This window comes from Crocodylus siamensis, chromosome 14 (assembly GCF_052110815.1).
Source record: "Crocodylus siamensis isolate JL-2025a chromosome 14, ASM5211081v1, whole genome shotgun sequence".
NCBI lineage: Eukaryota > Metazoa > Chordata > Crocodylia > Crocodylidae > Crocodylus > Crocodylus siamensis.
The window spans coordinates 2,463,435-2,475,012 of NC_143408.1; positions in this window are offsets into that span (position 1 = coordinate 2,463,435).

Genomic DNA, 11,578 nt, shown 5'->3' on the forward strand with positions numbered 1-11,578 from the left:
AGTTCCCTGTGGCCCTTGAGTCACTGCAGGCTCTTGCCCTTTCCTCCAATGCTGCCCTGAGCTGCTGCCTTGCAGGGTCCCTCGTAGAGGTAACCAGGATCAGCTCTGCAGGGCTGGCAGAAGTGGTGCAGCCCACACACGGCCGTGGCACCGGGGGGCTCTGCTGACCTCCCAGCACCTGGCTGCAAAATCTAGCCCCTAGTAGCTGGGTACAACTGGCATGCACCCTGCCTCACAGCTGGAAAAACTCCCCGGCACAGCTGGATGATCACCCTGCCTTCCCTTTTGGGCAAGGTCTGCCCCGCAGCCCACCCGCCTGCACAGCTGGATTGCCATTAGGCCTTCCCCCCCCACCCCCTTGCTGCACAGCTGTAATCAGCTCCCCTCCAATGGCTCTGGCACAGCTGGAGCTCTCCTCCCCGCAGCAGACACAGGCAGCACCCAACAGGCCTTTTCCTCCCCATGACTCACCCCAAACAATTTGCACTATAGCAACCACACTTCAGCATCAGAGGAGCTTCCCACCTCAGCATGGGACGAGCCCCTGACAGCAGGTGACAGGGGCACTACAGGATGCGCTGCCCCATGGAGGATAACAGCCTACTACTACTGCCCTTGCCAAATGGAGCTGCTCCTTTAGCTCAACAAGCCAGGCCGGAGGGGGAAGGGCACCCGTCAGCTGGGAGGTGCCAAGCAGAGGTGGTTGGGGAGGTGGGGGGCACAGGTTAGCTTGGTGCTCACTGCATGATGTCATCCTCTTGCCATAGCAACGCTTGCTATTTAAAGTCCCCCCCCAGGAAACAACCCTGAGAGATGACAGCTGCTCGATGAGTCAGCGCAGCCCCAGCATCCCCGACCAACCGGCCCAGGTGCCTGTGGCTCGACAGGTCCTCCCAGGGTGGAGCTGGGTGCAGGGAATCCAGGTCCAGCCTAGGGGGCTTCAGAAGGGCAGAACTGGGTGCAGGGCACGAGCCTGGCAATCAGGACACCTGGGCTCCATTTCAGACTGCCACTGTCCTGCTGGGGGCATGTTGCTCCCCCTCAGCTCTGTGCCTCAGTTCCCCCCCACACCCCACGGTTGCCGAGCCGGCCAGGGCAGGGGCTGCCTCGTACCGTGTCAATGCCGCAGTACAGGCGGGATACTACAAGCTGGAGAGGCACGGTGTGTGGGTGTTGCACTGCCCCCCAGCCTGTTTGACTTAGTCCGTGCTGGTCCAGACCAAATCCAGCTCACAGAGAGGAAATGCCAGGTGGAAGGGCTAGAGCAAGGCCCCAGTTCTGCCTCCAGCTGCAGGCAGGCAAATGCACACCCTCTGCCATCTGGGACCCCGTACCGTCCCCCACCATCTCCCCCTCCCCAGCCTTGTCCCAGAAGAGCCTGAGGGGAGCAGGGCACATCTTCTGCCTCCATACAGCACGTGCTGGCCACACACCCTGGGGATGGCACCTCTGGGATGTGGCATGAGCTGAGCCCGGTAAGGGTTTGTAGGCAGATTTCCCCACTGCTTCCTTGCTGCCTGGTTCCAGCAAGGGCGGGAGCCTGGAAGAGGCAGCATTGGGGCATGTGGGGCTAGGGAGTCCCAGCAGCCCTGCTTGTGGCCTCAGGCACTTTGCAAACCTCACAAACACACTTAGTCACTGGCAACTGGTCACATGCTGCTTAGCGCACACGCACCCCACTCCTGGAACCTGGGCCAGACCACAGCACCAGGCACATCAGAAACCCTTTCCTGTCCTGCATCGCCACAAAGTGCGTCTGACACTTTGGGCTGGGAGCACAGCTGGCCATGCCCATGCTCCATCATGCACACACATGCCATCACACGCACACACACACACACACACAGATGTCTCAGGGCAAATGCTCCCATAAAGGGAACCTCCTCCAGGTAGGAATCCCAAACTCAGGTCTCCTCCTACCAGCCTTGCCCACATCCATCTCTCTGGCCAGGTTTCCTTTACACCAGTGCCCCCCAACTCCCACCACCTGGGACAAAGCCTGGCTGAGGCAGCAGAGGACCTGCTGCAGGAGCTGGAGCAGCTGAGGAGTCACCTGCAGACGGAAGCCAGGTCTAGGGAGAGCAGCGGGAGCCAGCGGCCTGCCTGGGAGCACAGTCAGTCTGGGCCTGCAGCGAAACCAGGGGGTGATGGCCCAGCTGCAATGGAGAGAGCTTTTCTAACAGCCCCCACCAGCTCCAGCCCTCCTGGAGCTACTCACAGTTCCCTCTCCAGGCCCTGGTTCTGCTTCATACACAAGGAGCTGCTCAGCCAGGGTCAATCTCCAGCCCCCCCCCCCCCCGTGCTGTGCTCACAACAGCACCAAACCCCTTATCCCAGCTGCACCCAAGTCAGACTGCCCTCTACCCCAGGTGCAGGGCTTATATAGCTCCTGGCTCCTCCTTCCACCCTGCAGGGCTCCAGCAGGCCATTATCTAATTAGCTGCCAGCTGTTCTTATTTGGGGCTTACCTCTTACTAATTTTACTAGGATGGCCCCATTAGCAGTGACAGGGCTCGGCTCCTGCGTGGCCTTGGCCAGCTCTTGTACAACTCTTGGATGTTGACAAACCCGCTGTCTTCTGGTGTTTCAACATCTCTGTTCTTGTTACAGCAGGAAGTATTTAATCACCCTCACATGACAGGAGCCCTCCCCCATCTCATCCTTAAGCAGGGATGAGGAATGCCTCACGAGTGCCCCAGCGCTGTCACTGACCTGGCCTCAAAGCAAGGGGATTGGCAGGGTCAGGATGGGTGGGGAACAGGGCAGGGGGCTTTAGGGTATTGGCCCTGATCCAGCCCCTGGAGGCAGCCTGGGCTCCTGCCAGCTCGATGGATACCCTGGGTCTGATCTGCAGCCCTCCGTCCATGCTAGCCCGGGCTCCACGCACACACAGTATGTTCCTCCTCTCGCTTGCGCTGCAGCAGGGCCCGGGATGAGTCAAGCTCGCTGCATCTCGGCTCAGAAGAAAACACTGTGGGCTCACATGTCCCTACCGTGGTGGAGCCAGGGGAGCCAGGGTCACAGCACGGGGTCCAGGCTGGCAGCTCTGGCACACTGCAGCAGTGGCATGCACGTGTGTGACACGTGTGTTGTTTGGTGCTGTATGTGCGGAGCAAGGAGGACCCAGCCTGAGAGTCAGCAACCTGCTACCCTGCGAGCACCGGTGCCTTTCCCGTCTTGAGCCCGGGGCTCAAACACCAGCTCCCTTGGCTGAAAAATGCCAAGGTCCCTTGGCTCTATCAGGAGAGCCCACGTGGCTCTGTGGGCCAGGCCAGGGCCAGGGACATTGGCACACAGGGGCGTGCACACACGTATCCCCCTACATGACCAGCACGCCTGTGCATCCCCGTGAACACGTGGGCCCATGCCAGTGCTTGCATGTGTGCAGAGCCACGCGTGGCAGCATGGTGACACGCACACATGGGGAGGGAGTCTGGCAGCTGGGGGGCGGGTGTGGAGAGGAGGCTTAACTGGAGATCAAATATTTGTTTATTGGGCAGATGATTCATCCCCAGCCCCCCCAGCCCGGCGGTGATTCACCCTGCCTGCCTCTGCAGGACCCCCAGCCCCTGCGGCTCCCCCCAGCTGGGGCTGGATGAGGGTGGGGACTGGGAACTTGCTGGAGCTGCTGGGAAACACTGTGCCCAGGGGAACTCCCGGCAGCTGGCCTAGAGGAGGTGACTTGCCCAGGGTCACGGGGCGAGCCAGTGGCAGAGTTGGGGAAGGACCCTAGTTCTCCAGAGGCCAGGATTGGGCCTGCCCTGCCAGACCACGCTGCTCCCTGCTGCGGGACATGGGTCTGGTGGGTTTGATGCCCAGGCATGGCACGGGGGATGGGGCTTGACTCCTAGCTCTGCCACTGATTCCCCATGGGACCTTGTCTGAGTCCCTCAATCTGCCTGGGCCACAGTACCCACCCCAGGGGTTAACAAGCCTTCCTGGCCTGCAAGCCCTGAGTGGCAGGGGGTGCAAGCCCACGGTGCATCCCAGTCTCAGCTGGGGGCTTGCAGCCAGGACCAGGAGTGGAAGGAGAAGCAAAACCTGCAAGCAAAGGCCTCCTGCGCCGTGGGCCAAGGGGACCTCAGGCACCGCTCCCCCAGCCCCATGGACCACCCAGGCCAGGGCAAGGGGAGCATGGCAACAGGGAGGACAGAGCCAGAGCAAGTCTTGTGGGCCAAAAGAGAAAGATCAGCAGGAAGAGAGAGGCCCAGTCATCCTGAAAGTGATTCTCGCGCGCGGGGCCTGGGAACCTCGCTGCAGCGCGGGCCAGCGAGAGGGGGGGCTTCGCGGCCACCCTCTGAGTCAGAACGGCCTCCCCAGCGCCTTCCCGGCTGGCGCGGGAGCCGGCAGCAGCTGCTGCTCACTGGTGCTTCGGGGAAGTGACGGCTGCGCGTGTTCACAGCCTGGGCCCTGCGTCAGCCGGGGCCGAGCACCCGTCCAGCTTCCGGTGCGGGATCCGCAGGGCTGGGGTGACGTCCTGAAGTGAGGGAGCGGAGGGGTTTCCTTGGAGCCCTGAGACATCCCAATGCTGGGTACAGCCTCCCTGCATGCTCCCCTGGGAGGTGGGACCTGAGGCCGCGTCTTTCCGCACTCACTGCCCTCCGCCGCTGTGCAGGGCTCCTGGCTCCCAGCCCAGGACAGGTGCAGCGATGGCTGCAGGAGCAGCTGCCGGGTCACACCCCAGAGGCAGCAGCAAACCCATGGTGGGCGGAGGGATTTTTTTCCCCCCATAATCTTCCTGAGAAGCAGTGTGAGCATTTGCAGAAAGCTTAAGCCAGTCCCCTCCAGCTGACACGTGGGGAAACTGAGGCAGGCGAGGGAGGGAGGATTTCCAAAGCGAGTCAGAGCTGGGGATAGGACCCAGGCGTCCCCTCCCCGTCTCCTCCCCCACCCCGGAGGACGCGCCTTGCCCTGAAACACTGCTGCGATTGTGAGCTGCCTTGGCAGAGGGACGGGGTTTGTCCCGGCGTGCGTGCGACATCCTGTTCCGCGTTCCCTCTGCGTCGCTCTTCACCGCCGGGAGACAGACGGCGTCTCCCACCACCCAGCAGGCACCCCCCTGGCAAAGCCTGGCCGAAGGCAGGGGGCAGGGGTCCGGCCTGCCACCCACCCACCGCCCAGGGTGCTTGGGGCTGGGCAGAGGGCACGATGCCCTGCAGCTCTGGCCGTGTCCTCGTGGCTCAGAGAGCTTCCAGGAAGCCAGCGCTGCCAGGATCCTCCCCCGGCGCAGGGAGCAGGAGGTTGACCTCGGTGCCCTGCGCGGCCGTGACTCATGCCGTGCGCTCTCTGGGCTGCAGTGCACCCGCCACGAGGGGCTCCACGCTCACGTGCTCCTGACTCAGCACTCGGGCGGCGGGCGGGAGGAGCACGAGAGGAGAGGCGGGGTGGCACCCCACGTGCCAGCCCCATCTCTGCCAGCAGGGCCTGGGCACTGTGCCCCTCACTGCCTCCCAGCCGGTCCCTGGGAGATGGCCCGTGTCCCCAGGGGGACAGGGGAGGGATGCACCCCGCCATCACTGCCCGTGCACCCCTGCGAGCCAGCTCTGGGCACTAGGGCTCCTTGGCCCAGCACGGTGCCCTTTGCAAAGGCAGCCCCATCCCCCCTGGGGGTGTCCAGCCCCCTCCCCGGTGCAAGGAGCCCGAGCCTCCACGTGGCTGAGTAATGGTGCAGAAGGGCTGGTGTGCAGAGGGTGGGGGGGAGGCCGGGAGCCAGCACTGAGTCACCACTTCCTCTGCGCGCCGTGAGTCACGCACAAACAATGTGGAGATGCAGGAGCCGCCGCACCAAGGGGCCTCAGGGGAGAGGATGCGCACGCTGGTACATGTGAGGGCAGCCCCTCGGCACATGTGTGCACATGCAGGCACACACACGCTGGCGAGCGTGTGTGAACGCTGGCGCAGGCCCGCGCACCCCAGCCTGGAGCACACGCGAACACACAAGCACACAGGCGTGTGCAAATGCCATGCCACGTCTGCACGCGTGCTCGCATACCTGCACGGGAACACATGCACACACATGCATGTGCATACATGCAGGCAGGCGGTTCATTCAGGAAGGGCGGCAGGAGCAGGTGTTAATCTGCAGTGCTGGCAGGAGCCGCTGTCGCCTGGGCCAAATCCAAGCGTCTCAGCCAAATCCAAATCCTGCTCCGCACTGGCACGGTGTTGCTCGGCAGCTGTGCAGCAACCGCTGCGTCCCACCCCAGAGGCAGCTGCATTTTGGGGGTGGGCGCAACGATACCCTGCTTGTATTGCCAGGATTCAACATGCTACGGAGGCATCCGCTCCCCATGCACGCATGAGTGCATGCACACACACACTCCCCCCAACATGGGCACAAGCCTTTACTCCACTTTACGGGGAGTGACAGGCCAGATCCTGCCCAGTGCATGGCCAGGTAGAGGTGCCCAGGGCCCTGAAGCTGCTGCACAAGCTAGAGCTGGGTAAGCAGGGACCTCCATGGCCCCTGCCTCCGAGCTGACCCCAGGGACACCAGCCCCTGCCCCGTGGCTTCCCACCTGGTTCACTTCCCGTCTCCAGTAGCCGCTTTGGTGACCTGGGAACCCGGCTGCTGATCCTGAGCAGGAAGAGTTAGTGCCGCTCCCCTGGGCCTGGTCTATCATTGAAACCGCCCTACCGAGGGTTGGCCTGGGCTGGTGCTTGCAGCCCTAGGCGAGGGGCTCCGCAGAGCAGCCGTGCGTCCGAATGGGCTCCTCCGCACCGGCGCTGGCACCAGCGTTGCCTGCCCCAGGTACAGCTGGGCAGGCTGCCCCTGGCCTGCCCACCCGGCTCCGGCTCCGGCTCCGGCTCCGGCCCCAGCGCAGAGCAGCACCATGGGCTCTGAGCAAACATCCCCCGGGTCCCAGCTGGGCAGCTCGCAGCCCGCCCTTGGCTTGCCAAACTCCTGGGTAAATAGATGAGAGCCCCACCCAGCCAGTGTGGCACCTAGCACTGGCTGGCACAGCACCTTGCCCCTCCTGCAGACATAAGCACCCTCCTGAGGACACACCCCTGCACACATGGACACACATGGAGCCGGTGACATGCCAAGCAAATGCAAACACACATGCATCTAGGAAGCATCCATGCACACTGTGCCCGGTGCTTAGAAGGGGCGCGTCTATGCCCATCCAAAGCACCCACACACCTGCAGGCGCCTGCAAACATGCGGAGTACAGGTGGGTGCCTGTAGACGCTGGCAAATACTGGAGACATGCATGAAGCATGCATGTGCTTGCACATGGTACCTATGGGTAGGACGGATGATGCTCCCAGGACGAGCCGTAGTGATGTACATCCATTCCTTCAGCCCCTGCCAGGCAGGGCAGTGCTGGTACAACCACAGGACCAGTAGCTAACCCAGGCAGAGAGAGGAGTCGGGACCCTCGTGCCCCTCCCCTGGCTTCCTGCATCTGAGCCTGAAGCTTCATTTCACACAGCTGGAGCTTCACCCAGAGAGGTGGTGGCATCTCCATCCTTGGAGGTGTTTAAAACCCAGCCCCACAAAGCCCTGCCTAGGGTGATGGAGTCGGGGCTGGCCCTGCTCGGAACAGATGTGCCTCCCCCCCCCCAGGTCCCTTCCACCCCCCTTGTATGATTCTATGAAATGCTCCCGAGCCTGCCCTGACCCCCGGCCCCAGGACCCCCAGGAACACATGCCTGCCACACAACAAAGTGCCCGTGCACAGGGCACACCCGCCTGCACACCCAGGGCACCTACAGGCACACGTGTGAACACCCAGGGCAATGCAACAAAGGTGCCCGTGCACAGGGCACACGCACGAGCACGCAGGGCATCTACAGGCCCGCATGAAAGAAACACGGCCGTGCCAGGGCGATGCAACAGAGGTGCCCGTGCACAGGGCACACACATGAGCATGCAGGGCGATGCAACAGAGGTGCCCGTGCACAGGGCACACGCACGAGCATGCAGGGCATCTACAGGCCCGCATGAAAGAAACACGGCCATACCAGGGCGATGCAACAGAGGTGCCTGTGCACAGGGCACACACATGAGCATGCAGGGCGATGCAACAGAGGTGCCCGTGCACAGGGCACACGCATGAGCACACAGGGCGATCCAACAGAGGTGCCTGTGCACAGGGCACACGCACGAGCACGCAGGGCATCTACAGGCCCGCATGAAAGAAACACGGCCGTGCCAGGGCGATGCAACAGAGGTGCCCGTGCACAGGGCACACACATGAGCATGCAGGGCGATGCAACAGAGGTGCCCGTGCACAGGGCACACGCACGAGCATGCAGGGCATCTACAGGCCCGCATGAAAGAAACACGGCCATACCAGGGCGATGCAACAGAGGTGCCCGTGCACAGGGCACACACAATGAGCATGCAGGGCGATGCAACAGAGGTGCCCGTGCACAGGGCACACGCATGAGCACACAGGGCGATCCAACAGAGGTGCCTGTGCACAGGGCACACGCACGAGCACGCAGGGCATCTACAGGCCCGCATGAAAGAAACACGGCCGTGCCAGGGCGATGCAACAGAGGTGCCCGTGCACAGGGCACACACATGAGCATGCAGGGCGATGCAACAGAGGTGCCCGTGCACAGGGCACACGCACGAGCATGCAGGGCATCTACAGGCCCGCATGAAAGAAACACGGCCATACCAGGGCGATGCAACAGAGGTGCCCGTGCACAGGGCACACACAATGAGCATGCAGGGCGATGCAACAGAGGTGCCCGTGCACAGGGCACACGCATGAGCACACAGGGCGATCCAACAGAGGTGCCTGTGCACAGGGCACACGCACGAGCACGCAGGGCATCTACAGGCCCGCATGAAAGAAACACGGCCGTGCACACGCACGAACACCCTGGGCATGCAACAAAGATGCCCGCGCACAGGGCACACCCAGGGCATCATGGGCACCCCTGCACACCACAAAGGTGCCCGTGCACAGGCCAGGCGTGTGAGCACCCGGGGCACGAACGCGCCTGCGTGCACGGGCCCGGGGCTTGCAGGGCTCTGCCCCCCCGGCGGCGCCGCCCCGGGAGACGCGGCCGTCGCCCCGGCAACCGGCTCGGCGTGAATGAGCGAGCGCGGGCATGAATGGGGCCGGCGGGCGCGGCGGCGGCGGCGGCGGCGGCGGGAAAGCCCGGCGCGGCGCGGCGTGCGGGCGGGGCCCTGGCCCCCCGCTCAAGGCCCGGGGGCCCACGGCGGCCTCGGGGCAAACGGAGGCCGGGCAGGGGCAGGCGCCTGCGGGTGTGGGGGAGGGGGCTGTGCCCCAGCCCGTGTTTCCCTCAGTGGGACGTGCTGGCTGCGGGCTGCCTCCGCGCGCCCCCGCAGCCCCCTCCCCGCAGCCCGCCAGGGGCGCGGCCCGAGGCCTTGTGGGGCCGGGCCCCCCGGGGCGAAAGCTCCCAGCCCGGTGTGTCACCCCCGAGCCGCGCGCCCCGCGCCCGGGCAAGGCCGCGGGCTTGGCTCGGCGGCGCCGCGTGGAAAATCCTGCTGAAGGCAGCGTTCGCGGGCTCGGGCCGGGTTCCCCGTGGCAGGGGCTGGAGGGCCGAGCGAGGGGGCTCCCGGCTGGGCCTCCGCAGCCGGAGCCGAGGGGAGGCCTGGGCGGGGCGGCGGCGGCTCCTCGGATGCCGTCATTGCCCACCCCTGCCCTTGGCCGTCCCCGACGGCAAGGCCAGGCCCGGAGCGACGGCCTCCCTGCTCTGAGCCAGCCGCCGTGGCCCTGCGCTCTTCTCCAGGCCGGTCGCAGAGCCTGGGGTGGGGTGGGGTGGGGCGGGGGGCCGGGAGCCCGCAGCGGGCGCCCCCCCAGGGCTGTGGCGGTGCCCAGGCGGCTCTGAAGGCGGAGGGGGAGCATCGCGCCTCCTGGGAGGGGGCCCAAGGGGGCGAGAGCGGGGGCTCCTGGAGGGGAGTGGGCAGCCCGGACGGCTGCGTCCTTTCCCCAGCCCCTTGTGAGCCCCCGCGCCCTGTGCCCGGCCCCTCTTCTCCCCGTCCTGTGACTCGGGGACCCCCACCTCCGCCTGCCGGGCTCCCCAGCTGCAGGGCGATAAGCAGCGCCCAAGTTCCCAGAAGCAGGGGCGGGCCGGGCTGGCACCAGTGTTATCTCCCCGGCGAGGTCCGGCAGCCTCGCTCGGCCTCTCCCCAGGGCCAGCCCGGGCGGCAGGCGGGACGTGGCGGGCAGGGAGCTGCCCCCTTGCCTGGCAGTGGGGGCGACTGGCAGGGGCCAGCGTGGGAGTGTGTCCGCACACGGCACCAGGGCTACAGCCCCACTCAGGGGCTACGTGCAGCACTCTTGCCTTGGCCCCTGGACGCTGGGGATCTGGCCTCTGCCTCAGCCCCCAGTGCCCAAGCTGGACGTGGGGGGCTTGGGGAGGTGGCACTGCCACCCAGGCATGGGCTCAGCCTCTGGAGGGCAATGCACCGGGCAGCTGCCATGCCCGGCCCAAGCCAGATCCCGGATCGAGCCCCAAATCCACCTCCTGATCTGAATCCCCATCCCCAGGCTGGCAGGCGCCTCGGAGCCAGCGTCTCTCCCTGGACGGCGGGCTGCGTCACCGGGACGGTGGTGTCGGCACTGCCCCGTGATGCATCATTACCTGTGGGTCCCCGCTATATATAGCCCGGCCCTCGCGCCCCATCTGCTCATCTGAACGGGAGCAGGCAAAGGGAAGGATGGAGGGGGCAGCTGGAAGGGAACGTGGGGTGGGGGCCAAAGGCAGGCACCCCCCATAGCGAGAGCCCAGCGCGGCTCTCCCGAGCGGCTCCAGATGCAGGGAGAGGTTTGCATCCCGGTGGCCGGGTGCCAGCCCCGTAAATCACCAAGGTTAACAAGCCGCCCTAGCGGGAGCTAAAAGTGTCATTGGCGCAGCACCAGCTGGCAGGGGCGGCCTGGCAGGGGCCGGCGCGGACGTCAGAAGGCTCCTGAAGGTCCTTGTAAACACTGACGCACCCGCTCTGACCTCCACCCCCCTCCCGCCTCGTCCAGGGCCCCGGGGCTGGCGCGATAGCCCCTTGCAGAGACGCACGGCCCTGTGTCCCGGTGCCCCCGCACGCCCGCCTCTTCCTCTGCCCTCGGCTCTCCGGCCCGGGGGCATCAGAGCGCTAGGAAATGCCCATCTTCTTTGGTAGCAGCAACAGGCACCCAGCGACAGGCCTTGGCATGAGGGTGGCTTAGCTTCATGGGCGTGCCCTCCCCAGAGCCAGCTGCACTGCCAAGCGCCTGGGAGATCCCTTGTGAAACCTCCTTCCTGCTGCCCTGTCCTACTGGAGGCTCCAGCCGAGGCAGGGGGTGATCTCACAGCTGGGCTGGAAGTGGGGGGCAATGCTCTGAGCCTCTGCCGCCAGCAGCCCCCTGGACGTCTCAGTGGACAGCTGACTCCACCCCAGAGCAGGTCGCATCCTGGAAGCATGGGGTGCAATAAGTGGGTTGTACTGGGTAACTGCTTTCCCAAAGGTGCGCAAAGTGGGTGGGTAAGCATCTCCACCCCTCCCCCATCCCTGCCTATCCACCTGGGGCAGTGCCAGGGCACCATCCTGCCCCCGCTGCCAGCACCACCCCAGCGCCCCCCAGCCTGGCAGCATCAGGCCTACAACAGCTTC